This window comes from Rhinopithecus roxellana, chromosome 1 (assembly GCF_007565055.1).
Source record: "Rhinopithecus roxellana isolate Shanxi Qingling chromosome 1, ASM756505v1, whole genome shotgun sequence".
NCBI lineage: Eukaryota > Metazoa > Chordata > Mammalia > Primates > Cercopithecidae > Rhinopithecus > Rhinopithecus roxellana.
The window spans coordinates 26,920,440-26,947,989 of NC_044549.1; positions in this window are offsets into that span (position 1 = coordinate 26,920,440).

Consider the following 27,550-nt stretch of genomic DNA (forward strand, 5'->3'; position numbering starts at 1 on the left):
TGCATTTTAATATTACCCATACCAGGGGAAGTGGAAATTACATATTGATAGGTCAAGTTATAATTTCAAGCAGGGTAATAAGACCTTATATTTACATTGCAGTTTACATTTTATAAAGTAATATCTCACGCTCATTTCACTTTACTTTCAAACTCTCCTGGGAAGTAGGCATTATTTTTCACATTTCATAGTTATAGAAGTCTAAATTCATTGATATTACATCTCCATGCTTCACCTTAAATGAGTGTAAGAGCTCAAATCTGGATTCAAGACTTCTTATCTTTTCCTTGATAGCATAGATGATTAAAAGTACCAAAGAATAGTTCAAGAGAATATGGGAGAGGAATAAGGTGAGAGTAATTTTTTAAAATCATCTTTTGCTAGAATCAGCTTATGTTCAGTTTTTAATGTTAGCTCTGTGAAATTATAAAATTATAGCTTTTAATGCTGGAGGTAACTTTAAGACATTGTATTTTTATTTTTATTTTTATTTTATTGAGATGAAGTTACCTCTGTTGCCCAGGCTGGAGTGCAGTGGTACAATCTCAGCTCACTGCAACCTCAGTCTCCTGGGTTCAAGCGATCCTCCTGCCTCAGCCGCCCAAGTAGCTGGGATTACAGTTGCCCGCCACCACACCCAGCTAATTTTTGTATTTTTAAGTAGAGATGGGGCTTCACTATGTTGACCAGGCTGGTCTGAAACTCCTGACCTCAGGTGATCCACCTGCCTCGGCCTCCCAAAGTGCTGGGATTACAGGCGTGAGCCACTGCACCCAGCCTAAGACATTTTAAAAGACATTTTTAAGTCAAGCCCCATTTCTTCAAAAAAATAAGGACTATTACCAGAAATTAAGACACTTAAACTAAGGCTCAAAGGAGTTAAGTGACCTGCCCACAAGTAAGTAAGTAAATTGAGTCTAGAACCTTGGGCATTTTATTTCAAAATGAATCAAGATAAAATATGTTGTACCTTTGGATCAAACTATAAAGATATATTCTTATATTCAGAGAGCTTTTTGGTTATCTTTGGTTACTTTAGGTCTGGGGAAGTATTTGGAAAAAGTGTGTGAGATTTTGCTAACAATATAATTCAAACTCACAGACTAGATGATTTAACCAAAAATAAATCTACTGATGTTTACATCCAGTTTTCTATTAAGATGAAGAGAGGAAAAACAAACAAACAAAAATTAACAACAGAAGATGCTTTTCTCAAAAATTCTCTAAGATTAAATAGAAATAAATCAGAAGCATGTCAACAAGTATGTCCCTATAGTAGTTGAAAATACTAATAAGAATTATTCGAAGCAAAACAATTGTCTTGGATCTCCAAGTCATGACGAATGAGTCTAAATTTTTAACAAAACCCTAAATAGAATCTCTTATTTCCTTCTTAATTTTACTTTCTCCAAAAAGGAGACAGAAGCAGTATCCCTATTGTCACAAACTCTAAATGAGATAATTTGAGTAAAGCACCTGGTACAATTCTAGGCACATAGTAAGCATTTGATAAATGTTGATTGTTGTTTCTTTCTTTTACTTCATAAAAATGCAGAATAATTGTGCCTTATAGAAAGGACTGACCCTGGAGGGAATGGCAACATTTCTGTCCTGCTCAGTAAGCACATGTAACAAGCTGCTTCCCAGACATTCTAGTCTTCAGTCAAAGCCTCATGTCAAACAGATGTCCTCGTGTTCAACTTTTGATCATTTTTCACTCTTCATATCTCTCTGAGTATTCATCAAACGTTTCTTGATTATTTGTGTTCCATTTCCGAAAGATTTCTCAGTATAACTATCACATCTGTAGTAGGATAATAAAGACTAGGCTTGGTTTGGACCATAACTCTTGATATCAAACACATAGATATAATTACATAGTCTTTTGGAAACAATGTCACATGCAGTTCTCTAACCCTGTGGCTTAGCAAAGATACATTAAGCAGTTGGGATGAAAGCAGGAGTTGGAGTGAACCATCTACAAATAGGTTCAAGTACGATGGGCTTTTGCATTACTATCCTCAATTTGATTTGTTTTATCCATTACAGTTGACATCATATCACTACCTTAACTTAAAGTGGTAAATCAAATATTAGACTTTAAGCATGATAGAAAAGCTGCTTTTCATAGAGGTGAGAATATTAGGGTCTCTTAAAATAAAATATATTAGGTACCATATACTCTCCTACCTTTAGAACTATTTCCTATAGCTATTGGTGCTTGTAATAGTTATTCTAGATCACTGAGACCACATTTATCTTCTGGACCTCTCAGCTTTGTAGATCCTGTGAGACCCTCTGACATTTAACACTTCTAGCAACAGTTAATCAATATATTAAATTCTTCACATTAAAAATTTGACTATGCAGCAGTCCAAAGGGTATCAATATGCTGACATAACATTTTTAACCTACTATCTCTGTAATTCTTTCTCATGTATCTATATGTGTAATAGATACACATAAAGATTATGAAGTTATCCATGAACTTTCCATAATTTAATGAGATAAAGTATCATGGTGAGTATAAAACGTGCTTCTCATAAAAGACAAACATATCTTTTGCTGCAGATAACAATATTGTCATCCTAAATTTATAGCTAGATTTTAGCTAAAGTTGGAATTATAAAAAGATGACTTAGTTAAACACTGTAACCATGATTGGTACTCATATGGCCTCAGACTGTTTTTAATAACCAGTCTTTTTTGAATATATAATGTCATGAAGCTGAATAGTAAAGGTTTTTGGAGGGAAGTGGCATTTCTACAAAGCTGTTTCAAATGACATCGCCTTTGGTGTAGATGCCAGAAGAGACAGTTATGAAACACTTCAAGCAGTGAGCACATTCTCTAATCATTAGCAGCCTGTTCAGTCATTTCCATCTCAACTTACTTCAATTCCAGATCAAGGAGATTTTTGTGTGCCTATGATGTAAAATGTACTGGCATTGTTAACTTCACATCTTAGAAAAGGCAACATGTAAAAATGAAGCATAAGTCGTTATTCAAAATAGAGTATTATATACATATGATTGGCATATCAAATCAAAAATCAAGATAAGATAACAATCCTTTTCAGTTTTTTAAAACACATGGTTGCTGTATACAAGATTATTGTTAGAGTTTGGTAGGTGTATTTACAAATCTGAATGGTAATATTATTCAGGTTTCTATGCCTGAACTCATCCTTCTTACTAAACCTTATGAAACAAAGATTCTGAGAATAATTTAAAAGTATTTTAGAAGAACAGAAAGAAAAGGAAAGGCAAAACACAGAAAAAAAATTAATACAAAGATAATTTTATATTTTCAAAATTTGCTACAAATTTGATAAATTTCTAATATAACATATAAAGGTTTGATCTCAAATTATTAAATAATATGTACATATCCTTGTGGGTGTTGAGGGTACACACACATACAGTGAACTCACCTTGTCTATAAATTGAATGAGTTACCATAATTGAAACTCTGGGGAAGTGGGAGTTTGTGATTTCCATCAATAGGCATGGATATAATTAACCAATAACCATGGAGGATGTGGTTCTACGAAGTTACAGATTTTTTGTAGCATCTACTAGAAGCACATCTGTTATGTCATATGTTATTGGCTCACTATGACTAACAATCCAATACACTTTAAAATATTTGCATAAGATTTGACTTCTCTGTTTACACACTTCCACCATCATTTCTCTCCCTTGTCTGTAAAGTATTTCCCTTGTTCTAATTTATCCAGTTCTGTATATCACTTTATCTTCACACACATATACTATTCCTTATTATAATATGTACCAAACCAAGCACAATAAAAAATCACAGCTGGCATGCATATAGATGATATCTTCTGTTTTATTGAACATCATTATTTACTACTAATAAAACCCCAGGATAGATTTTACAGACTTAGGAATCCCTCAGATTTACAAGGGTTCACATGCACATACACAACTTTCTTCTGAACATGATCAGTCATTACTTACAGTCGACATATCTGTATCTATCATTTATATAACATTATCCCTCAACAAAAGCTCTCATTAGAGGTCTACTTTTCTGCATTTTTATTATATAGGACTCTGAGTGATGCAGGTAGGCTGCTTCCTCTCCCTCCCTACCTCCTTTCCCAGATCTTAAATATACTAGTACTATTACTACTACTACTGCCACTGCTACAGCTGCTACTGCAACTACTGTTACTATGTCTGCTACTACTAAGCGGGAGAAACTTAGAAAGTCAACTCTGCCCTTTACTCACTCAATACACATTTACTAAGGGCCTACAGTGTGCAAATCTCTGTGCTAGATGTTTTGAACATATAAAGAATATATTCTTATCCCTGCCTCAGAAAAAATTGTTGAGATCACTGAAAATACAGATATCATACACAGTGCTCCACATAGACAAAATAAAAGTGAATAAATAGCTGACTACATTCTGTTGGAAACTCTTGTGTGCTTGAATTTATGTCCAGTACAATTGCTCTCCTGTCTACTTTGGTTGAAAGACATCAACGTACATGTATAGATACTTGATTAAATAAAATGACTTCCAACAAGTAAATGTATGTTTCCTCTCTCTCTCTCTCTCTCTCTCTCTCTCTCTCTCTCTCTCTCTCTCTCTCTCTCTCTCTCTCTGTCTTTCTCTTTTAGAGTAAGGGTTTTGCACTGTTACCCAGGCTGGTGTTCAGTGGCATCATCAAAGCTCACTGCAGCCTTGAACTCCTGAGCTCAAGTAATTCTCCTGCCTCAGCCCCCTGAATAGCGGGCACACACCACCACACTCAACTACTTTTTAAAATTTTTTTATTTTTTTAGAGATATGGCCTTGCTTTGCTGTCTAGTCTGGTCTTACTCTTGACTTCAAGTCATCCTCTTGCCTTACCCTCTCAAAGTGCTGGGATTATAGGAATGAACCGCCATGGCTGGCCTTTTGTTTTTTTCTTGTTGAAACACATCAGCTTTAAAATAATAAACATTTACCATTATTTTTATCAGAAGTCTTGCTTAATTCAAATTATACCCCCAAAACCATCAATCTTTAGTAGTAGATGTCATGTATAGGCATGTTGATATTACATGAATGGCCTGCCATTTGTCTGTAAGCTGAAGATCACTTTTAAAAAGTAAAGAGAGGCTGTACACAACAACAAAAAATAATAATAAGAGAAATATTGAAAAAATAATAGAAAAAATATTCAAGAACTGAACATTTATTTGTGTCTCTTGGTTGTATTCTATGTGGATATTTTTCCTAAAAACTTTTAAAATTTAAACTCTTTAAACTATCACTCCATGTCCTGGCAGATCTCCAGGTATTCTGAGCACCTGCTCACCTTGATTGGCAACCTCAGTTGCCACACCCTTCCTGTGCAGAGATCTGGGTGCAGGGGAGGCCCTGTTTGCTTCATGCCGAGGCAGATCTCCAGGCTTTTAGAGCACTCACTCTCCTGAACTAGTAGCCTAAGTCATCCCAGTCCTCCTGTGCAGAGACCATGGTGAAGCAGGGCCCTATCTGCCCAATCACCAGGCACATCCCCAGACATCTGGAACATCTACTTGTTTGGATTAGTAGCCTGAGCCACCATACCCTTGCTGTGAAGAGACTGTGGTGCAGTGGGACCTTCTCCACTTCATGCCCAGACAGATCTCCATGCACCTGGAGTATCCACTCTCTTGGATTAGGAGTTTAGGCTACCCCCATTCCCCATGCTGAGAACTTGGGGCTAGGAAGGCTTTCCAGCTCCATTTCTAGACACACCTCTGGGCACATGGTGGCTGCCCCTGCATTCTTCCTTGGTGCTGGTGGTGATGCTTGTCATTGGGGGACCTGTAGTTGGGCCTATCCAGTCCAGCCTACCCATCCTGTCCCATACTAGAGCTGAGTAAGGAGCTCAAATCATTGTGTCCTCCATGTATTAGCTCATTGCATGAGGCAACAAAGAGCTTCTCCTAGTGAATAAGGGTCAAGTAAATAACCAGTTGCATTGGCTGCAGCCAGCTCTTACCTGTAAGCACCATCTACTGGCTTGTGGGTCAAATCACATGGCCCAATATAAAACCAACTGACAAAAGTTACTAGGGCTATAGAAGCAAAGCCAAAGACCCTACCCAACATTCCATAGTCACATTGCCTAAGGAAGAGGGAAAAAACCCCAAAAGACCCCAATAATGTAAGAAAATGGAAAAAAGAGAAAGAAAGAAAGAAAGAGAGAGAGAGAGAGAGAGAGAGGGAGGGAGGGAGGGAGGGAAAGAGAGAGAAAGAAAGAAAGAAAGAAAGAAAGAAAGAAAGAAAGAAAGAAAGAAAGAAAGAAAGAAAGAAAGAAAGAAAGAGAAAGATTCTATCAACATGAAAATAATTATAGAAATAAGAAATGCAGCCAGGTGTGGTGGCTTGTGCTTGTAATCCCAGCACTTTGGGAGGCCAAGGTAGTTGGATTACTTGAGGTCAGGAGTTTGAGACCAGTCTGGCCAACATGGTGAAACCCCATCTCTACTAAAAATGCAAAAATTAACTGGGCATGGTGGTGGTGCCTGTAATCCCAGCTACTAAGGAGGCTGAGGCAGGATAATCATTTGAACCCAGGAAGTAGAGGTTGCAGTGAGCCATGATAGCAGCACTGCTCTTTAGCCTGGGTGACACAGTGAGATTCCATCTCAAAACACACAAAAAAGCCAGTGTCTCTAGATGTAAAGGAACCAGTACAAGAATTATGGCACTATAAAAAATCTGAATGCAGTGACAGCACTAAACAATTACACTAGCTCTGCAGCAATGGTCCCCAACCAAAATGGAAACTCAGAAATGAAAAGGGGTAAAGAAAGAGAACGCTTGGCGGGGTGTGGTGACTCACTCCTGTAATGCCAGCACTTTGGGAGGCTGAGTGGGTAGATCACAAGGTCAGGAGATTGAGACCATCCTGGCTATCATGGTGCAACCCTGTCTCTACTAAAAATACAAAAAATTAGCCAGGCATGGTGGCGGGCACCTGTAGTCCCAGCTACTCAGGAAGCTGAGGCAGGAGAATGTCATGAACCTGAGAAGTGGAGCTTACAGTGAGCCTAGATCATACCACTGCACTCCAGCCTGGGCGACAGATGGAGACTACGTCTCAAAAAAAAAAAAAAAAAAAAAAAAAAAAGAGAGAGAGAGAAAAAAAAGAAAGGGAATGCTTATGCCTACTGGTGGGAATGTAAATTAGTCTTAGCCATTGTGGAAAGCAGTGTGGCAATTCCTCAAAGAACTTAAAACAGAATTACTATTCAACTCAGCAATCTCATTAATGAGTACATACCCAAAGGAATATAAATCATTCCATCATAAAGATAGAATGCACACGTATGTTCATCACTGTACTATTCACAGTAGCAAACACATGGAATCAACCTAAATGTCCCTCAACAGTAGACTAGATAAAGAAAATGTGGTATATATATACCATGGACTGCTATGCAGCCATAAAAAAGAATAAAATAATGTCCTTTGCAGTAACATGAATGGAACTGGAGGTCATTACCCTAAGTGAACTAACACAGAAACAGAAAACCAAATACTGCATGTTTTCACTTCTAAGTGGGAGTTAAACATCGAGTACCTGTGGACACAAAGAAGGGAACAGCAGACGCTGCGGCCTACCTGAGGGTAAAGGGTGTGAGGAGGGTGAGGACTAAACAACTATCTATCAGATACTATGCTTACTACTTGGGTGACAAAATAATAGGTACACCAAACCCCCATGACATGCAATTTACCTGTGCAACAAACTTGAATATGTACTGCTGAGTCTAAAAGTTAAAAAAAAAATTCAAAGCATAGATTGCAATGTGGCTCAAGAAGATCCAAGACAAGTTTGAAAAGCAACACATAGGAACATCTAAAGCAATCCAGGAAATGAAAGAAGAAATAAACATATTAAAACGAAGTCAATCAGAGGTTCTGGAATTAAATAACTCAAGGAATTTGAAAGTAAAACTAAATGATTTATCAATCGACAATAACAAGCAAAAGAAGGCATTTCAGAGCTCAAAGAGCAGTCTTTTCAACTAACCTACTCAGACAAAAATCTTAAAAAGAATTAAAAAATAAACAAAGTCTTCTATAAATATGGGATTATGTAAAGTGACTAAACCTATAAATTGTTGGCATTTCTGAGACAGAAGGAGAAAAATACTAAACAACCTGCTACATGTATTTAAGGTAATAATTCAAGAAAATTTCTCTCATCTTGCTAGAGAGGTAGATATCCAGATATAAGAAATCTAGAGAACACCTGTGAGACACTATACGAAAGGAACATCACCAAGGCGTAGGGCTGCTAAACTCTCAAATGCTAAGACAAAATCTTAAAGAAAGCTAGAGAAAAGGGTCAGATCCCATGCATAGTGTGCCCTGTAATGCTAACAGTACACTTTTCAGCAAAAATCTTACAAGCCAGGAGAGATTTGGGACTACATTCAGCATTCCTAAAGAAAAGAAATTCCAGCCAAGAATTTTATATCCTGCTAACCTAAGCTTCATAACTGAAGGAGAAAAAAAATCTTTTCTGGACAAGAAAGCACTAAGGGAATTTGTTACTACTAGGCCCACTATATAAGATATTCTTAAGGGAGTTCTAAACATCGAAATAAAGAACAATAGCAGCTACCCTCCAAACACACTTAAATACGTAACTATGAAGCAACTACACAATAGAAACTAAACTACAATCAGGTAACAACTTCATGATAGAATCAAAACCTCATGTATCAATATTAGCCTTGAATGAAAACAGCATAAACACCCCACTTAAAAGGCACCAAGTGGCAAGTTGGATAAAAACACAAGACCCATACATCTCCCATCTTCAAGAGATCCATATCACATGTAACAACATCCACAGGCTCAAAGAAAAGGGTTAGAGAAAAATTTATCACTCAAACAATAAACAAAAATGAGGCCAGGCATGGTGGCTCACACCTGTAATCCCAGCACTTTGGGAGGCTGAGGTGGGCAGGTCACGAGGTCAGGAGATTGAGACGATCCTGGCTAACACAGTGAAACTCTGTCTCTACTAAAAATACAAAAGAATTAGCCAGGCGTGGTAGTGGGCACCTGTAGTCCGAGCTACTCGGGAGGCTAAGGCAGGAGAATGGCGTGAACCCAGAAGGTGGAGCTTGCAGTGAACCGAGAATGCGCCACTGCACTCCAGCCAGGGAGACAGGGCAAGACTCCGTCTCAAAAAAAAAAAAAAAAAAAAAAAAAAAAAAAAAAAAGAGCAGGGATTACTATTCTTATCTCAGATAAAATATACTTTAAACCAGTAACAGTAAAAAAGGACAAAAAGGACAAAATAGGTCATTTATATAATGATAAAGGGTTCAATTCAACAAGAAGACTTAACTATCTTAAATATATATGCACCCAACATTGGGGCACCAGAGTCATGTAACAAGTATTTCTATACATATGAAAAGATGTAGAGAACTACCCAATAACAGTGGGGGACTTCAACACACCACTGACAGCATTAGACAGATCCTTGAGGCAGAAAAGTAACAAACACATTTTGGACACTTAATCAGTTGGACCTAACAAACATCTACAGAACACTCCACCCATCAAACACAGAATATATATTATTCTCATCTGTACATGAAACATACTCAAAGATCAACCACATGCTTGACCATAAAATAAGTCTCAATAAGTTTTTAGAAATTCAAAATTACATCAACCATACTCTGAGACCACAGGTGAATAAAAATAGAAATCATCAACAAGAAGATCTCTGAAAATCACACAATGACATAGAAATTAAGTAACTTGATCCTAAATGGCTTTCAGGTAAAAAATGAAATTGAGGCAGAAATCAAAACATTCTTTGAAGTAAATAAAAACACAGATACAACATACTAAAATCTCTGGGATGCAGTAAAAGCAGTGTTAAGAGGAAATTTTATATTGCTAAATGGCTACATCAACAAATTAGAAAGATCTCAAAATAACAATCTAACATCACATGTAGAACTAGTAAAAACAAGAACTAATAAAAACCAAACTTAGCAGAAGAAAAGAAATAACTAAAATAAGAGCAGAACTGAATGGAATTTAGACCAAAAATTCATACAAAGAATCAATGACACAAAAGTTGGTTGTTTGGAAGGATAGACAAGATTGATAGAATGTTAACTATATTAACAAAGAAAGAGAGAAAATCCAAATAAGCACAATCAGAAAAGGCACAGGTCACATTACAACTGATCCTACAGAAATAAAAAGGATCCTCAGATACTATTATAAACACCTCCATGCAGAGAAGCTAGAAAATCTAGAGGAAATTGATAAATTCCTGGAAACACACAACTTCTCAAGTATGAATCAGGAAGAAATTTAAAAAGACAAGTATTGAGTTCCAAAATTGGATCAGTAATTTGCAAACATACCAACCCAAAAAAAAAAAAAAAAAAAAGAAAAAGAACAAACCTTGGACCAGATGGATTTCTGCCAAATTCTACAAGATATACAAAGAATTGGTACCAATTCTACTGAAACTATTTCAAAAAATCGAGGAAGAGGTATTCCTTCCTATCATTCTACAAAGTCAGCATCGTACTGATACCAAAAGGTGGCAAAGACATAATAACAACAAAAGAAACCTACAAGCTAATCTTTTGGATGGACATAGATGCAAAAAATCCTCTACAAAATATTTGTAAACCAAATCAAGCAGCACATCACAGAGCTAATTCAGCACAATCAAGTGGGCTTTAATCCTGGGATGCAAGGTTGGTTGAACATATAAAAATCAATGAACGTTATTCAACATATCAAAATCAATGAATGCTATTCACCACATAAACAGAATTAAAACTAAAACCATATGATCATTTTAATAGACACAAAAAAGGCTTTCAGTAAAATTCAACATCCTGTCATAATAAAGAACCTCAAGAAACTAGGGTTCTAGTTTCTTGGGAGAAGATACCTCAACATAATATAAGTCATGCATGACAAACTCATAGACAACATCATACAGAACAGGGAAGTTGTAAGTGAGACAGCCAGGTGGGAGGGGGTTCTAAAGGAATTCTAACCAGCCTGACCACTGGAGTGGAGCTTCAGGAAGTTTGCACCCTTTGCAATGGGGAGGAGCCCAGCCCCTGCTCTTCCTGTGTGGAACCCGAGATTCAAACAGCCAGCTGGGAAGCACTCTAGCAGGGGACTCTGGCCTTGTGGAGGATCCCTGTTTCCCCCCTTTTTCCCTTTTCCCCCCAAAAAAACCCTGCTTTACTCACCCTTTAAATTGTCTGTGAGCCTACATTTTCATGGCTGTTGGACAGACAAGAGCCCCTACATCTTTACCTGAACTAAGGAAAAATTATGCAACGTTTTTGGCGCGAATGTGGGGCTCCAGAAGTGGTGAGTGAAATGGGAACTCAAAATCTCTCACTGTGATTTCTAAGCCTTTTCAACCTCAGACGCCTGAGCTTACAAAAAACCACCCCCCAACTCCTTGTGGCTCCTGGGGTTTGAACCCCCACCCCTGGCCACTCCTAGAGGTTGGGGGCCTTTTCCTGGCCTTTTCCATCCTTTCTTAGGAGGCACCAAGGGGCAGCAGCTTTCAGCCTCTCCCACCTCCATGCTGGGGCTGGGACGCATTGCCCAAGGATCCCACACAGCCAGAAGGTTGGTTCCTAGCCATGCTGTGGCAGCTTTCCCCTTCCCCAGCCGAAGGGTTTCAACTCCACCGGACAGTAATTAAACTTTTCTCCCCAGTGGAGGAACCACTTACAGGAATGGCTTACTTAAGAATGAGAGGTTGTTCCCCAGATATTTTTAAACTGTTTCTTTTCTTTCCCCTACTCTACCCCATCAACAAATTAATCTTTAAAGTTTTTTTTTTTTGGCTTTGTTTAGCAACCCTGCCTTAGGGAACGTTTCTTTCTGGTTTGGTATCTGCATGTGGCCCTGTCTCTTAAAGGGCCCCATCCAGCGACTGGCTTTTTTTCTGCCTGTCTGTGTGTGCTCTGTGTATGATGTCTGTAAAAAGGGCTCCCTGGCCAGCATAGTGAAACCCCGTTTCTACTAAAAATACAAAAAATTAGCTAGGCATGGTGGCGTGCACCTGTAATCCCAGCTACTCTGGAGGCTGAGGTGGGAGAATTGCTTGAATCCAAGAGGCAGAGGTTGCAGTGAGCTGAGATCACGTCCCTGCACTTCAGTTTCAGCAACAGAGAAAGACTCTGTCTCAAAAAATAAATAAATAAATAAATAAAGCTCTAATTAATTTGGCCTAAAGAAAGACAAGTGCTTGGATCTAGTAATTTTAAGGTGAAATAAAAGCTATGGTACCTTCCAGTTATGTGACTCTAATCTTTGACAAATAAAAACAGCACTAAGGACTACTGGTAAAATTCTGGTCAGATGCAACTTTTGCTAAGTATTTTGAGGTTACGAACTGCTTTTTGGATTTTGAGAACTGTCTGTCTTGCCTGCTTCACAATTAGTAAGGCCTGAGGACATATGGAACTAACCATGCCCTTAACTAAGAAGGCAAACCTTGGCTGTAGTTAGCACACAATTAAAGCTAAGGTACCAGGTTTTACCTTAAAGTTAAAAATTGCTAGGAGTTACCATTGTAACATGTAATTGAGACTACTGAAAGCAGATTTACATGCAAGGTGTGTAAGAACAGTAAAGTGTGTGTGTGTGTGTGTGTGTGTGTTTTGTAAAAGGTTATAAGAAGGCATGGAAATGTAAACTTTGGCCTAGGGTTAAAGGATTATTTTGAGTTAAATTAGGAAAAAGCTGAAGGTTCAAAGAAGTGATGGAAGAATTTTGGAAATCAATCTTGCAGAAGAGGTTCTCTGTGTGAAAATATTGACTAAATTAAAAAAAACTATTATATGTTTTTTTCCATAAATCGAGCATTGAAATAAAAGCATAACAAGGTTTTCCAAAGGTACTAATCTCTGTGGCAAAATTTGTAGAGGGATATAAAAGGTTTTTGCTTCTTTAAAATTTCTGAGTCATCATTTTGGCAAAATCGATAACTTACGGTAATCTGGAATTCGATTGCATAATATCAAGTGTTTTAAACCTTGAACATTTAACAGCATTTCCCCAAATCAAATTTCAGTTTCATAATTGTCTTCCCTGGCACCTGGCTTTTCGAATACTTCAGAGGGCCCCTGAAATGTCTAGAAAAGAGAGGTAAACAGGGTTATTTGACAAGTTTAAGTACATGGGATTGCCAAAACGATGCTCAATCTTCTTTAGGTTATATATTTGTGAATAATGCTAATATATGTCCCCAAATTGTGTGGGATTTTTAAAATGTTAATGTCTAAGTATATGCTATCAATCATAATTAAGGCTGTTATGTTATTGTAAACCATGGAGATAACCAAACTTCATTGTCAATTATGTTTCTGACTGTAATTGCCCTGGACATTTTGCTATTTACAGACAATCATTTGTTTTAATCCTTTTCAAAAGATGGTTTATAAAAGGCTATAAGACTTTAGCAGGTGCTCTCAAATACAGACTTCTGATAACTTTGGACATTGTAACATTTTAATAAAGGAAAATGAACAGGTGTTGTGAAGAGGTGAAATATTTACAAATATTAAGCCAAACAATAGTAATTAAATGGACTGAACTCAGGACCTGAAGCAACCTCTATGACTTTTGCTTGGAATATTGCTGATCCTTGTTTTGCAGAGTCAGTAAAACTCATTTTGAACTATTTACGGCCTTTAATAATTCAGTAAGGTATACACTCCTGTAATCAAGATTTGGAGCATGTTTGTTTCTTTCTGCCTGGTTCCTCTAGAATTTGGAAACTGTGAGTATTCTTATGGCAATATAGTTGTTTGCATTAGTGCAATAAGAATCCAGTTTTATCTTCCAACAGAACATAATTGGAGAAAGTGGTTATTTTACCTAGGCTTTGACTGGAAGGGTATGCTTCCCTTTGAGGAGTCAGTCTCGACTTGCAGAGCCAATAAAAGCCCAGTGGGAAAACTGGCCTCATACCCTTGCCTACACAGTTCCTATGCAGGGTTCCTGACTGGTGGTCAGTAAAGAATGTCACTTTCTAACAGGTCCAAGAGCCCCAAGTTTATTTTGGGACTTTAAGATAAAAGAATTACCAAATTCACAGGTATTTAAGGATTAAATCCATGGCTGGGCTCAGCTTTCAATGATCTTATCTGAAATTCCTTGTGGAACAAACTTTCATCAAAGCCAATCCAAAAGGCCTATGTAGAAATGATTATTCTTTTTGTACTTTATGCAAATAATCAGGTCAAGTATAAGAATAAAGTCTATTTTGCAAACCATTTAGTCCTATGATGATTTTCTTTAAAAAAAAACTGAGGACTGGAGAGAGAAATCATGTTTCAAAACGTGCACATGTGTCATTAAATTCTAAATTCATTAGTTGTTTTTAAGGTTTTGCCTACATTTTAGACTAACCCTGCTTGCTCCTGTGAACCAACCAGTAATTCCTGACCGCAGCTCAGAAAGAACAAGAGGGATGGGTAATGTAGAAATCTGGATCAATATTCTGGTTCTTATCCTGCACATCCTACCAGGTGATTGGAATAAATAGGTGCCCATCACTCAGAGGTTTCTTTTTGGAAAAGTAAGACCAAGGGAAGTAACCAAAGCCAAGCACCATGCACCCAAATCTTAGCAAGCATAACTATAGCCACCAGTTATCTGAGTGCATCACAAGACTTCCTCTTCTTTCCCTTGGAGAGAAGACTCAATTCCACAGTTTCACGTTAGCATTTGGCTTATGATAAGGCGTCCATGTGATGCCCTCTGAGACACATTTTTGTCCCGGACTCAATTCTAAGCTTTTGGTCAAAGCCCTAGGAGGGAAAACTGGATCTGAGGGATCCAGAGGCAGACAATAATGAAAGCTGAAATGCACAGTGCAGGTAAGTGTGGCTGATTCCTATTGATTAAGCCAACCACAAGCTTCCTGTTTCATGGATGAAGGCCACATTAATATCCACATCATAAATGAGATCTAGGGAACTCCAAGACAGTAGGTGGGAAAGAGACATAGGTGAGAGCAGATAATTCCTGTTCTCCAGGCCTCCTGCTTCATGGGTGTAAGCTGCTTTGTTACTTATGGTGGCACCTGCCAAGGTCGCCGGAACTTGGGGATGCAAGGACAGAAGACCGAAAGAAGATGCTCTTTCTTCTCTTCCTCACATACCTCAGGTATCTGCTAGGAAAAGAAGGGAACCAGGAATGCCTGCTTCTCTCCTTCTACATGAGTAGCCATTCATCTTCAGTCTGTACCCCATTCAAATGCATCTGGAACCTCTGGGACTCTTTTAACACGCACCTTCTTTTTTCCTTTTTTTCTCCTTGGATTTCTCTTCACGAATAAATAATTGTGTCTCTGTACTATGAGGCACTCCCTGCAGATGCATCCTCCAAACTACAAAGAGTTAATTTCCCAAACCTTAAACTGGTTGGCTTAGGACTGGGTTAAGAGAAAGCAATAAAAAAATAAAATATCTAGGAATACAATACATCTAACCAAGTAGGTGAAAGATTTCTACAAGGAAATCTACAAAACATCACTGAAAGATATCATACATAATACAAATGGAAAAACATTCCATGCTAATGAATTGGAAGAATTAATATTCTTAAAATGGCCATATTGCTCAGAGCAATCTACAGATTCAACTCTATTCCTATCAAACCACCAATGTTAGTTTTCACAGAATTGGAAAATAACTATTCTAAAATTCACATGGAACCAGAAAAGAGCCCAAATTACCAAAGCAATCCAAAGCAAAAGGTAAAGCTGGAGGTATCACATTACCTGACTTCAAACTGTGCTGTAAGGCTATAGTAACCAAAATAGCATGATACTGGTACAAAAACAGACAGACTAATGCAACAGACTAGAAAATTCAGAAATAAAGCTGCACAGCTACAGTCATATTATCTTCTACAAAGGCAGTGAAAATTAACAATGGGGAAAGGTCCTCCTATTCAATAAATGGCACTGGGATAGCAGGCTAGTCATGTGCAGAATAAAACTGGATACCACTTTTCACCACACACATTAATTAACTCATGATGGATTAAATATTTAAATTTAAGATCTCCAACTAAAATAATTATATTAAAAACCTAGGAAATACCCTTCTGATACTGGCCTTGTCAAAGAATTGATGACTAAGTCCTCAAAAACAATTGCAACCAAACCAAAAATTGACAAGCAGGACCTAATTAAACTAAAGGGTTTTTGCACTGCAAAAGGTACTTCCAACAGAGTACAGACAACCCACAGAATGTGAGAAAGTATTTGCAAACTATGCATCTGTCAAAGGTCTAATATTCAGAATCTACAAGGAACTTAATTCAAAAAGCAAAAATCATTCCATTAAAAGGTGAGCAAAGAGCATGAACAGACGCTTCTTAAAAGATGACATGTACGTGATCAACAAACATGAAAAAATTCTCAACATCCCTAATCATCAGAGAAATGCAAATCAAAACCACAAGTGAGATGCAGTCTCACAAAAGTCATCATGGCTATTACTAAATAGTCAAAAAATAATAGATGCTAATGAGGCTGCAGGGAAAAGGGAATGTTTATACACTGTTGGCAGGAACATAAATTAGTTCAACCACTGTGGAAAGCAGTTTGAAGACTTCTTAAAGAACTAAAAACAGAACTACCATTTGACCTAGGAATGCTGTTACTGGGTAAATACCCAAAGGAAAATAAATAATTCTACCAAAGAGATACATGCTCTCATATATTCATCGCAGCACTCTTCACAACAGCAAAGACATGGACTAAATCTACATGTCCATCAATGGTGGACTGATGAAAATGTGGTACATATATAGCATGGAATACTGCACAACCATAAAAAAAAGAAATCATGTCCTTTGCAGCAACACGGATGAAGTTGGAGGCCATTATCTTAAGTGAATTAACAGGAACAAAAAAATCAAAGACTGCATGTTCTCACTTATAAGTGGGAGCTAAGCCTTGGGTACACATGGTTATAAAGATGGAAAGAATATTAAGCACTGGAGACTATTAGAGAGGAGCGAGATGAAGGCTGTAAGGGTTGAAAAACTACCTATTGGGTACTACGCTCATTACCTGGGTAGTGGAATCATCCATACCCCAAACCTCAGCTCACACAATATCCTCATGTGATGAACCTGCACATATACCCCCCGAATCTAAAATCAATTTTGAAATTACTAAAGGAGAGAAACAAAAGGAGGAAATCTTATGGCAGTTAAAGACACTGTGGGTCCTGGTGCTGCCCCAGGCCAATAAGGTGAACTGACAGATCAATCACAATGAGTATGAGTTGCCATACTGCTATTGCTCTTCAGAACTGAACACATGTGACTGCTTCTGCACTTCTGTCTTCTCATGGAAAATATCTTTTGTGGCCAGTGCTACTGAGAACCACATGGGAAATATAGTTCCAGGCTGGCTTAATTGACACATAGAGAGGTACAACAGTTTGCATAACTAATCTCTCTCTCTCTCTCTCTATATATATATGCTATTGCAGCATTCCTATCTTTCCTCCCCATGAACTTTGGGTGACGTTTTCAGAGTGCAACAGATCATATCATTCATCAGTTTAAAACACATAAGGGAATTCCCTTTACTCTAAGTTTAAAGACAACCCCCCAACCTGGCCTTTTAAATCCTGTATAGTTTGGCCTTTTCCTTCCTCTTCAGTCTCATCTTGTACCATGTTTCCCTCATCCTTTGAACTACAGCCACAATGCAGTTTTTTCATTCCTTCAAAGTCACCGTATTCCTGCAGGGTCTCTGCATGTGATATTCTCTCTGCCTGAACTGTTCTTTTTGTGTTTCATCGGATCAGTTCCTGCTGTACTTTAGCTTTGACCTTAATTTGAAATTATTTAAGGAATCTTCTGTTACTGTTCCTATTAAGTCAAATGTCCTTATTATGTGCTTCCATGGTGCCACATATTTCATATTCCTGGTCCTTATCAAAGCTTCACTTTTAATTTATTTGTAGTTATTTAACTAATATCTGTCTCCTCTTAATACTGTGTGTTCTAGGGCAAGAGTCAGCATTTTTTTTTCTTCAGAAGATAAGAAGTCAGTACTTTAGACTCTGTTGTAACTACTCAACTTTGGTGTTTTAGTCCAAAAGCAGCCATATACAAAATGTAAATGAATGAGTGTGGTTGTGTTTTACCAAAACTTTATTTGTAAAAATAGGTAGTAGGCTGTATTTAGCCCACAGCTCTGAAGTTTGCCAACCTCTAATCTGGAATATCAGGCACTGTTTATTTTGCTTACCATTATGTCTTCAGTCCCTAACACATTGCTTTGTACAATATATACCAATATGTAGTTGCTGAATAATAAATGAGTACCAATGAATGAATGAGTACCAATATACAGTTGCTGAATGAATGAATAAATTCTATTTATTTCCATACAAACAGACTTTGGCCATTCTGTCTTCCACAGTATTCAAACCATTTACACTACCAGGAATACCTTCTCCCAATCCAAATTGTATGTCACTTCTCAATACTCTTCTTGTTTACCACTTTTCTCATAAAACTGAGAGGTGAGAATGTGCTAGCAGCCCTCACTCTCAGCGTCCACTCTGGCGGCACTTGAGGAGCCCTTCAGCCCGCCACTGCACTGTGGGAGCCCTTCTCTGGGCTGGCCGAGGCCAGAGCTGGCTCCCTCTGCTTGTGGGGAGGTGTGGAGGGAGAGGGGCAGGCGGGAACTGGTGCTGCGTGTGGTGCTCACAGGCCAGTGCTAGTTCCAGCTGGCGCGGGCTTGGTGGGCCCGGCACTCAGAGCGGCCTGTCAGCGCTGCTGGCCCAGGGCAATGAGGGACTTAGCACCTGGGCCAGCAGCTGTGGAGGTTGTACCGGTTCCCCAGCACTGCCTGCCCGCATGCACCGGGCTTGAATTCTCGCAGGGCCTCAGCTGCCTCTCAGCGGGGCAGGGCTGGGGATGTGCAGCCCACGATGTCTGAGCTCCCGCTCCATGGTGGGCTCCCGTGCAGTCCGAGCCTCCCCTACAGGCGCAGCCCCCTGCTCCACGGCACCCAGTCCCATCGACCAATGGAGGGCTGAGGAGTGCAAGTGCAGCTCGGTACTGGTGGGTGGCTTGGCACTGGTGGGCAGCTCCGCCTGCAGCCCTGGTGCAAGATCCACTAGGTTAAGCTAGCTGGGCTCCTGAGTGTAGTGGGGACTTGGAGAACTTTTATGTCTAGCTAAGAGAGCGTAAACACACCAACCAGCACTCTGTGTCTAGCTCAGGGTTTGTAAATACACCAATCAGTACTCTGTATCTAGCTAACCTACTGGGGACTTGGAGAACTTTTCTGTCTAGCACTCTGCGTCTAGCTCAGGGATTGTAAATGCACCAATCAGCACCCTGTCAAAACAGTCCAATCAGCTCCCTGTAAAATGAACCAATCAGCTCTCTGTAAAACGGACCAATCAGCACGACGTGGGTGGGGCCAGATAAGCGAATAAAAGCAGGCTGCCAGAACAAGACAGCAGCAGGAGCCGGCTGGGATCCCCTTCCACAATGGTGGAAAGTTTCTTTTTTCCTCTTTGCAATAAATCTTGCTACTGCTCACTCTTTGGGTCCATGCCGCCTTTAAGAGCAGTAACACTCACCGCGAAGGTGTGCAGCTTCACTCGTGACAGCGAGACCACGAACCCACCAGAGGTAAGAAGCTCCAGACACATCTGAACATCTGAAGGAACAAACTCGGGACACATCATATTTAATAACTGTAACTCTCACCGTGAGGGTCTGCGGTTTCATTCTTGAAGTCAGCGAGACCAAGAGCCCACCAATTCCAGACACAAAACCATCTGTGGTTACCCAAGTTTCCACTATTGGGGTATTCCAAACTCTAACAGAAGTTATTTTCTGTACCAGTAATTTGACTGAATACATTTATAATATGACTGTACAGTTCAACAAGGCACTTTCCCAAAGTTTGGCATTTTGGACGAAAATGCCCTAAGTCCTGCTTATCTCTAGGCAGTGAGAGAGGAGAAAATAATGAGACTCAAACAAAAAAAAAGTTGACAAATTATTCTGTTGCATATATGTCAACAAAAATGCCCTACCCTGCAACAGGTACTAGGGCTTGGGTAAGATGTGGTCCTCCAAATGCAGAGTTCAAGACAAGCTTCACTGAGGTGATGACATTTGAGGTAAATCTAAAGAAATCAACAAATTACTCATATTTGGTTTAATATAATATGAGGAACTTACGTTGTCTGCCTCTGCCCCAAACTTTAATTATAAAAGTTTTAAAACATAAAGAAAAGTTGAAAAAATTTAATTCGATGAACACCTGAGTAGTTACCATTTAGAGTCAACAATTTTTAACATTTTTCTATATTTGTTTTATCTTCCCTCTATACTTTTTTCTGACCTATAAGTTACAGACATCAACCATTCTATCTTAAACAATTCATGTGCATTTACCAAAAGTAAGAACATTCTCTCACATAACCATAATATCATCAGCAGTACTTCCCTATTTCATCTAATATCCAGGCCATACTCAAATTCCCCACTTATTACACAAACTGTCTTTTATAGTTCCATTAAAAAAAAAAAACTCATGATCCAATCTACTTGATTATTGAGTCTGACTCTTGAAAGAAAACATGGGAAGTTTGGAATATGAAATAGATAAAAAGTTCAGAATAAAGAATAGCAGGTGAAAATTATGGGAGTTCTCTTGAGGGAATAGCAGAGCAATATTTTCTGATCCAATAGCCAATGGAATTGGTGGGAAAAGCCTTTGTAGGAGAATGACAAGCCAGATCATAAATGATGAATATTAAACAAAGGAGCTTTGAACTCATTTCTGTTAAAGTGGGTTTTACCATCCCATAATTTTTGACAATGTTGAGATTGAATACTAGACTGTAGAACAATCTCACTAACATGATTCATTAGCTCTAGTCTCTTTTTACCTAACCCCTTTCACTGCAGCATCTTAGATTATCAGATTTTTAAAGCAGTGCTTTCCAACTCTTAGTCTACAGCTGACCACATGCAGATCTTTTTTCAAAGGATGGGAAGTTTAGCTTATGAGTAAAGGGACATCTGGGCATACTCTTCCAGCAAGGGACTGATTTACCTCCTCAAAGATTACCCTGGCAGTCCTAGGCAGCTGATGGCCACAGGGGAACTTGAGCCCTTTCTCTGCCTTCTGGAAGCCAGTCACAGGGACTTTATCACAGCTCTTTAGGGCCAGAACCTATGTTGTGCTGGTTATTAATAAGAATAACCATTTGCCTTTTCTGATGTGAAAGTGGAAATTCTTGGAACCAGTTACAATTAGGTTGCTATTGATATGAAAACTACAGTAATTCAGTATTTTTTTCAGCATTTTCTCCCTTTATTTATATAGTTGGAGACTCAAAGGCCAATAGAAGTTAAATTACTTCCATGGGGGTCACAGTCCTAGGCAGCATTGAGTAACTGCCCTTCAATGGGCATGGCTATATGGCAGTCACTGAGCTCCACGCTTTATTATAGAGTGTCTCTCTGGAGGGGTTATCTTATGAACACTAATGGCATCAGATATGCAGGAAATTGGTAGAAGTTTTATTTCTCTATACATGCTTTGACTTTTCTGATAGTCTCTCAACACCTTGGCTAGCTGTGACAATGTACACTTGCCCTTTGTTCTTTCAATATTTTCCAGTTCTAGTCATCTCTTTTCAGTTTAATCATTCAGTATATTCATAAAACAACTTCTCATTACAATTCCTTAGAGTAAAGCTTAACCTCTTTGACTTCTACTTTTCCTCCTCTCTCAAAGATGGCTTTTGGAGGTATTGGGGAATGGAAGAGTAAAGTAAAAAAAAAAAATCCAACTTAATCCTCAGTGTCTTAAGTTGAATTTCCCAGAAGCAGACCATGAGATGAGGATTCTTTAAAGAAATGCTCCCAAGGAGGCTCCGGGAGCGTGTACACAGGGGACTTCTGGGGCACTGGTAATGGAAAAGTCCTGTAGCTTAACCTAGTTTTTTGTTATACTGGTGCATTCATCGTGTGAAAATTCATCAAACTGTTCACATCATCTGTAGATTTTTATGTATGCGTATTGTGCTTTTAAATACTTTTTCTCTCCCCCTATACATTTATTTTCTGGCTACTTCTTTCTTCAAATTACATGAATATAGAGCAACCCATTTTTTAAATAAAATTTTTAAAGACAATGTACTTAAGACATTAAATATCCAGATGGTTATTTATTCACTTATTTTTCAATGTAGAAAATCAGTCATAGAATCAGATTAACTATGAAGAATCAGTATATGAGAATTAAGTTGCAAAGAAAGTATAGATGTATGTTTAGATCCTTAAATTAAGTAACATATATTCAAAAGTCTATTCAATTTAGAGAACTGAATTGAAATACTATATTTTTAGATACAACACTGTTGGTATACTTTCATTTGTAAAAAAATGTAATTATCACATACCAAAAGATTCCCTAATATCAAAGTAAGTTACTTGAATGCTTATTTATTTTTAATGTTATAAATATTTTTACTTCTTAAATTCCATATCGCCCTGAAAACCAGTATAGTTTTATTGAGTCAAATATATTTAGGCAACTATATTTTCCTTCTGGAATGAAGTTAAGAACTGGTTAGGAAAGTAAGAAGCAAACGGTGTTATTTTATATGTATTGAGTTAAATTTTTGCTATGCAAATATGACTGACAATACATTTATAATTTTTGGATGAAAAACTATGCTCAAATAATAATCATTCAGTAGCTCAATGTAAGTTCTATTTTATTGCAGTCAATACTAAAACTGAAAACATGGAAGAGAGGATAAAAAATTCTTGTTAAATTAATGAAAAAGCATATTGCTCATGATGTAGATCTTGAAAGATTTTATCTACTGTGACATATTTATATATTATTTATCTATTATGGAAATTAAAATAAAGAAATAAATGCTTAAATAAACACATAAAGCAATCAAGCAGGCTCATATTGCTTAGACTTTATTAATTGAGGAAATATATGTTTAGGAAAAACTCTTAAGAAGAGTAGACGGGCCTGTTTTGGAGAAATATTTTCCATTAAGTAGTGCAAAGACTGAATAAAGGATAATTCCAGCAAATCCTGTCTCCCCTATCAGGTAGAAAATCAAGTATGAAAAGACTTATGCTGTAAAACTCCTCAGGACATAAGAGATTTAGTGTTGTTAGTTAGGATAGTACAATATTCTTTATGTTTTTTTCTGAAGAGAGTGAATTCATTTTTAGTTCAGATTCAATATAAAAGTCAATTTTCAATGAAACAAAACATCAGTTATGGCAGGATACTTTTTGAAATGTTGTTTTATGCTGTATTTTATTTTTGTTTTCTGTATCTCATTTAGAGAAGCAAACTAGAACTTATTTTGTCTCTTTACTCGGATATTGTTCACAGACAGTAAGCAGAAACTGCTTGAGGAAAGGTGGACACTTCCTACATTTTATAAAAGTGAAAGCCTACGTGAACTGAGGAGGAGAGAAAGAATAAATCGGAGGATAGGGGAAGTGTGTGCCAGAGGATAAGGAGATTCCTGTACACTGGAAAACAGTTGAATTCTTTGGGATTTTTGGTTGATGGTACCCTGTAGCAACATCCCAGGAAGGTAACAAGATCTCTGAGAAAATTGCTGTGTGAAATGCATAGAGGTACCTCACTGTGATGGTTAATTTTATGTACCAACTTGATTGTTTTGAGATGCACAGAGAGCTGGTTACACATTATTTCTGAGTGTGTTTGTAAAGGAATATCAGGAAGACTAGCATTTGCATTGATAAAGTGACTCATGAAGATTGCCCTCATCAATTTTGGTAGCATCACCTACACAGTTGAAGACTCAAATAGAACAAAAAGGCAGAGGAAGGGCTAGCAGGCACTCAACTTGAGCTGAGACCTCCATCTTCTGCCTTTGGACTTGGTACTCCTGTTTCTTGGACTTTCAGGCTTAGACTGAACTGTGTTACTGGTTTTCCTGGCCCTCCAGCTTGCAGACAGAAGATAGGGGACTTTTCAACCTCATGTGGGCTGATCCTTTACAGTAAATCTCTTTCTAAATCTCTTTTTAATAAAATTTTAAATAAATCTCTTTCTAAATATTTTCTACTGTTTTTCTTTCTCTGGAGAATCCTAACTCATGAGTTCATGCTGTGGAATTCCTACCTCAACAAAGATCCATGTCCAAAGAGAAGTTGGACTGGAAGAAATCCCTATGCAATTGGACAATTAGCATAACAATGTCAGTATTCATAGATGAAAATTGGAATTCACATTCTGGTCTTTTTCAGGGGATGGAGGAGGAGATAAGGAAGAGAGCAGAAGGGAAAAAGGTATAACATGTAAATCTCAAACCACCAGGGAGAGAAAGATCTCTTTTAGGACTGAAATTAAATGCCCTCTAAGTTCAATGAGATGGAAGTCGAAAGTTGAATTTGAATATACTAAATGCAAATAAAGTATTTTTAGATTATTTCTTGCACGACTGAGTTTGAGGACTGAGACTCTCTTCAATTTTAATATGAATTTATTGAACTAGCCATAGTGGGGCAGATCACATACTGAAGAACAGAATGAGATAGATAGATCCATGCAGGAATGAAAAGATTGGAGAAGTCACTGAGTGGAAGCAAACTGTTTAAATATCATTTATACAGGGCCTGTGCTTAATGTCAAATTTATTAATGGGGGGAAATTAGTAATCACAGAGTGAAAAATTTTTGTGACTACACTAGAGACGGTTAGAAAAATATGGCCATCACTCTATTAAAAGTAAAAGATTAATAATAACATGAAATGCATGAGAGAGGATCAGATGAACCTGGTATGTCAAGAATAAAGTTGTTGGCTGGGCGTGGTGGCTCATGCCTGTAATCCCAGCATTTGGGAGGCCGAGGCGGGTGGATCACGAGGTCAGGAGATCCAGACCATCCTGGCTAACAGGGTGAAACCCCGTCTGTACTAAAAATAGAAAAAAAATTAGCCAGGCGTGGTGGCGGGCACCTGTAGTCCCAGCTACTCGGGAGGCTGAGGCAGGAGAATGGCGTGAACCCTAGAGGCGGTGCTTGCCGTGAGCTGAGATCGCGCCACTGCACTCCAGCCTGGGTGACAGAGCCAGACTCTGTCTAAAAAAAACAAACAAACAAAAAGAAAGACTAAAGTTGTTGCAGGTCATACCATACTATACACAAAATTTCTCTTATCATGTCTATTTGAGGAATTCCTCATTGATTTCTTAATGAGGTCAAGTTGGAAATAAATTTCTTACTTTATTATATAAAAATTAATATAAATAATATTTTCCTACCTGCATTATGGATTTAGCGATTCTTCTTCTTATTATTAAACAACTAAGAACATGAAAACTGTGAAACAGTACAGATGAATAGAAATAATATTGCTTGTGATAGAATATTTTAAAGATAGTGCCTTTTCTTCTGTCTCATTGGCCATTCTTTCCCGGTCTTCCTTACTTGTCTCTAATATGCCAGCATTCTCTCATCTTAGGGGTTTTGCGATGTCTTTTCCCATAACAAGAGTGTCTTCACCCACATATTCATGTAGTGCTAATGCTTTCAGGTCCTTGGAGTCCTAGTTTCAATTTCACCTCAATGAAATTGACTACATTATTTTAAATTGAAATCCCTTCTGTTGCTTTCTCAATTCACTTCCCTCTTCTGTTTTTTGTTCCATAATACTAATTATCATCTAGCTTACTATAAATTTATCTATTTTTTATGTTCACTTTCTCATTTCTGCCTCCTTCCATTAGAATGTAAGCTCCATGAGGACAGAATCCAGCGCTTTGTATGCTTTCCCGGCTCCTGTTGGTGCAGGTAGGCTAAGTCCTGTAGCTCATTGGGAGTTGTGGTTTCTTCCCTCCAAAATCAGACTTTATTTGTCAGGATCCTCCAGAGAAACAGAACCGATGGAGATATATTATAAGGAATTGATTAATATGATTATGATGGCTGAGAAGTCCCACAGTCTGCTGTCTACAAGCTGGAAATCCACAAATGCCAGTGACTAATGGCGTAGTTCCAGTCCAAGTCCTAAAGTCTGAGGACCAGGAAAATAAATGGTGTAGCTTTATATCCAGGTCCAAAGACCTGAGAACTGGTGAACCAATGGTGTAATTCCAGTCTGAGTCCAAAGGCCTGAGAGTCAGGAGTACTGATTCGTCAGTTCCAATCTGAGGGTAGGAGAAGACCAATGTCCCAGCAGAAGCAATCAGGCACAGAGAGAGCAAATTATCTCTTCCTCAACATTTTTATTCTATTCAGGTCCTCAGTGTATTGGATGATGCCATCACACTGGGGAGAGCAATCTGCTTTACTCAGTCTGCCTACTCAAATACTAATCTCATCCAAAACACCTGCACAGACACACCCAGAAACAACGTTTAGCCAAATATCTGGGCACTCAGCAATCCAGTCAAACTGACAGATGGCAGCCTATTTATATTGGCCTAGGGGGCAGAGACTTGAGGAAGATTCTATGGAGGCTGGAGGGGTGTTTTGTTGTCTTTCAAGGGAATCTGAGGTTTACCAGATTTTCATGTTCAGTAGCCCAGATAAATCCATCCTGTGTATCAAGTTCCCTTTTTTTTTGAGACGGAGTCTTGCTCTGTCGCCCAGGCTGGAGTGCAGTGGCACGATATCGGCTCACTGCAAGCTCTGCCTCCCAGGTTCACACCATTCTCCTGCTTCAGCCTCCCGAGTAGCTGGGACTACAGGCACCCACCACCACGCCTGGCTAATTTTTTTGTATTTTTAGTAGAGATGGGGTTTCACCGTGTTAGCCAGGATGGTCTCAATCTCCTGACCTCGTGATCTGCCCACCTCAGCCTCCCAAAGTGCTGGGATTACAGGCGTGAGCCACCACGCTTGGCCTTCAAGTTCCCTTCTTTTACAAGCATTACCGCAGGCCAGCCTAGCTCACAAGTTTGACAGTTTTTGTGTTCTGCCATTTTTATGTTTAAGTTTTGGGTCTCATCCTCAGTTCTCTCTACCCACCAGTTATAGGAGATGAGAGCTTCTTTATATGCTGCAAAGAAAGCATTGTAGCTTTCACACATTTAGTCCTTTGTTATATTTTCCAAAGGTTAATTAAGCTTGACAATGGACATCCAATTTGACAATCTTTATGATAATATTTACCCTGTCTTTGATCAAATACTTGACATATTACACAAGTTAGTGAATTTGTGTCCACTGGTTTACCATCTCAGTTTACCCCTGATGAAAATTTTAATAATCATATGGCTATCTTGTCGACCTATGCCAAGGACTATCTGAGCTTCACCTACTATATTGATGGGATCCTCACTGCTAATAGAGTGGTACATAATTCAGCTTCAAAATTCCACCATTATTTCTGTTTTCTTTAACCACATCCAGTGTCAACTGTTATAGGATGAGGGTTGGAGAGACCCTTGCAACCAGGCTGAGATGAAAATTAGCATGCTG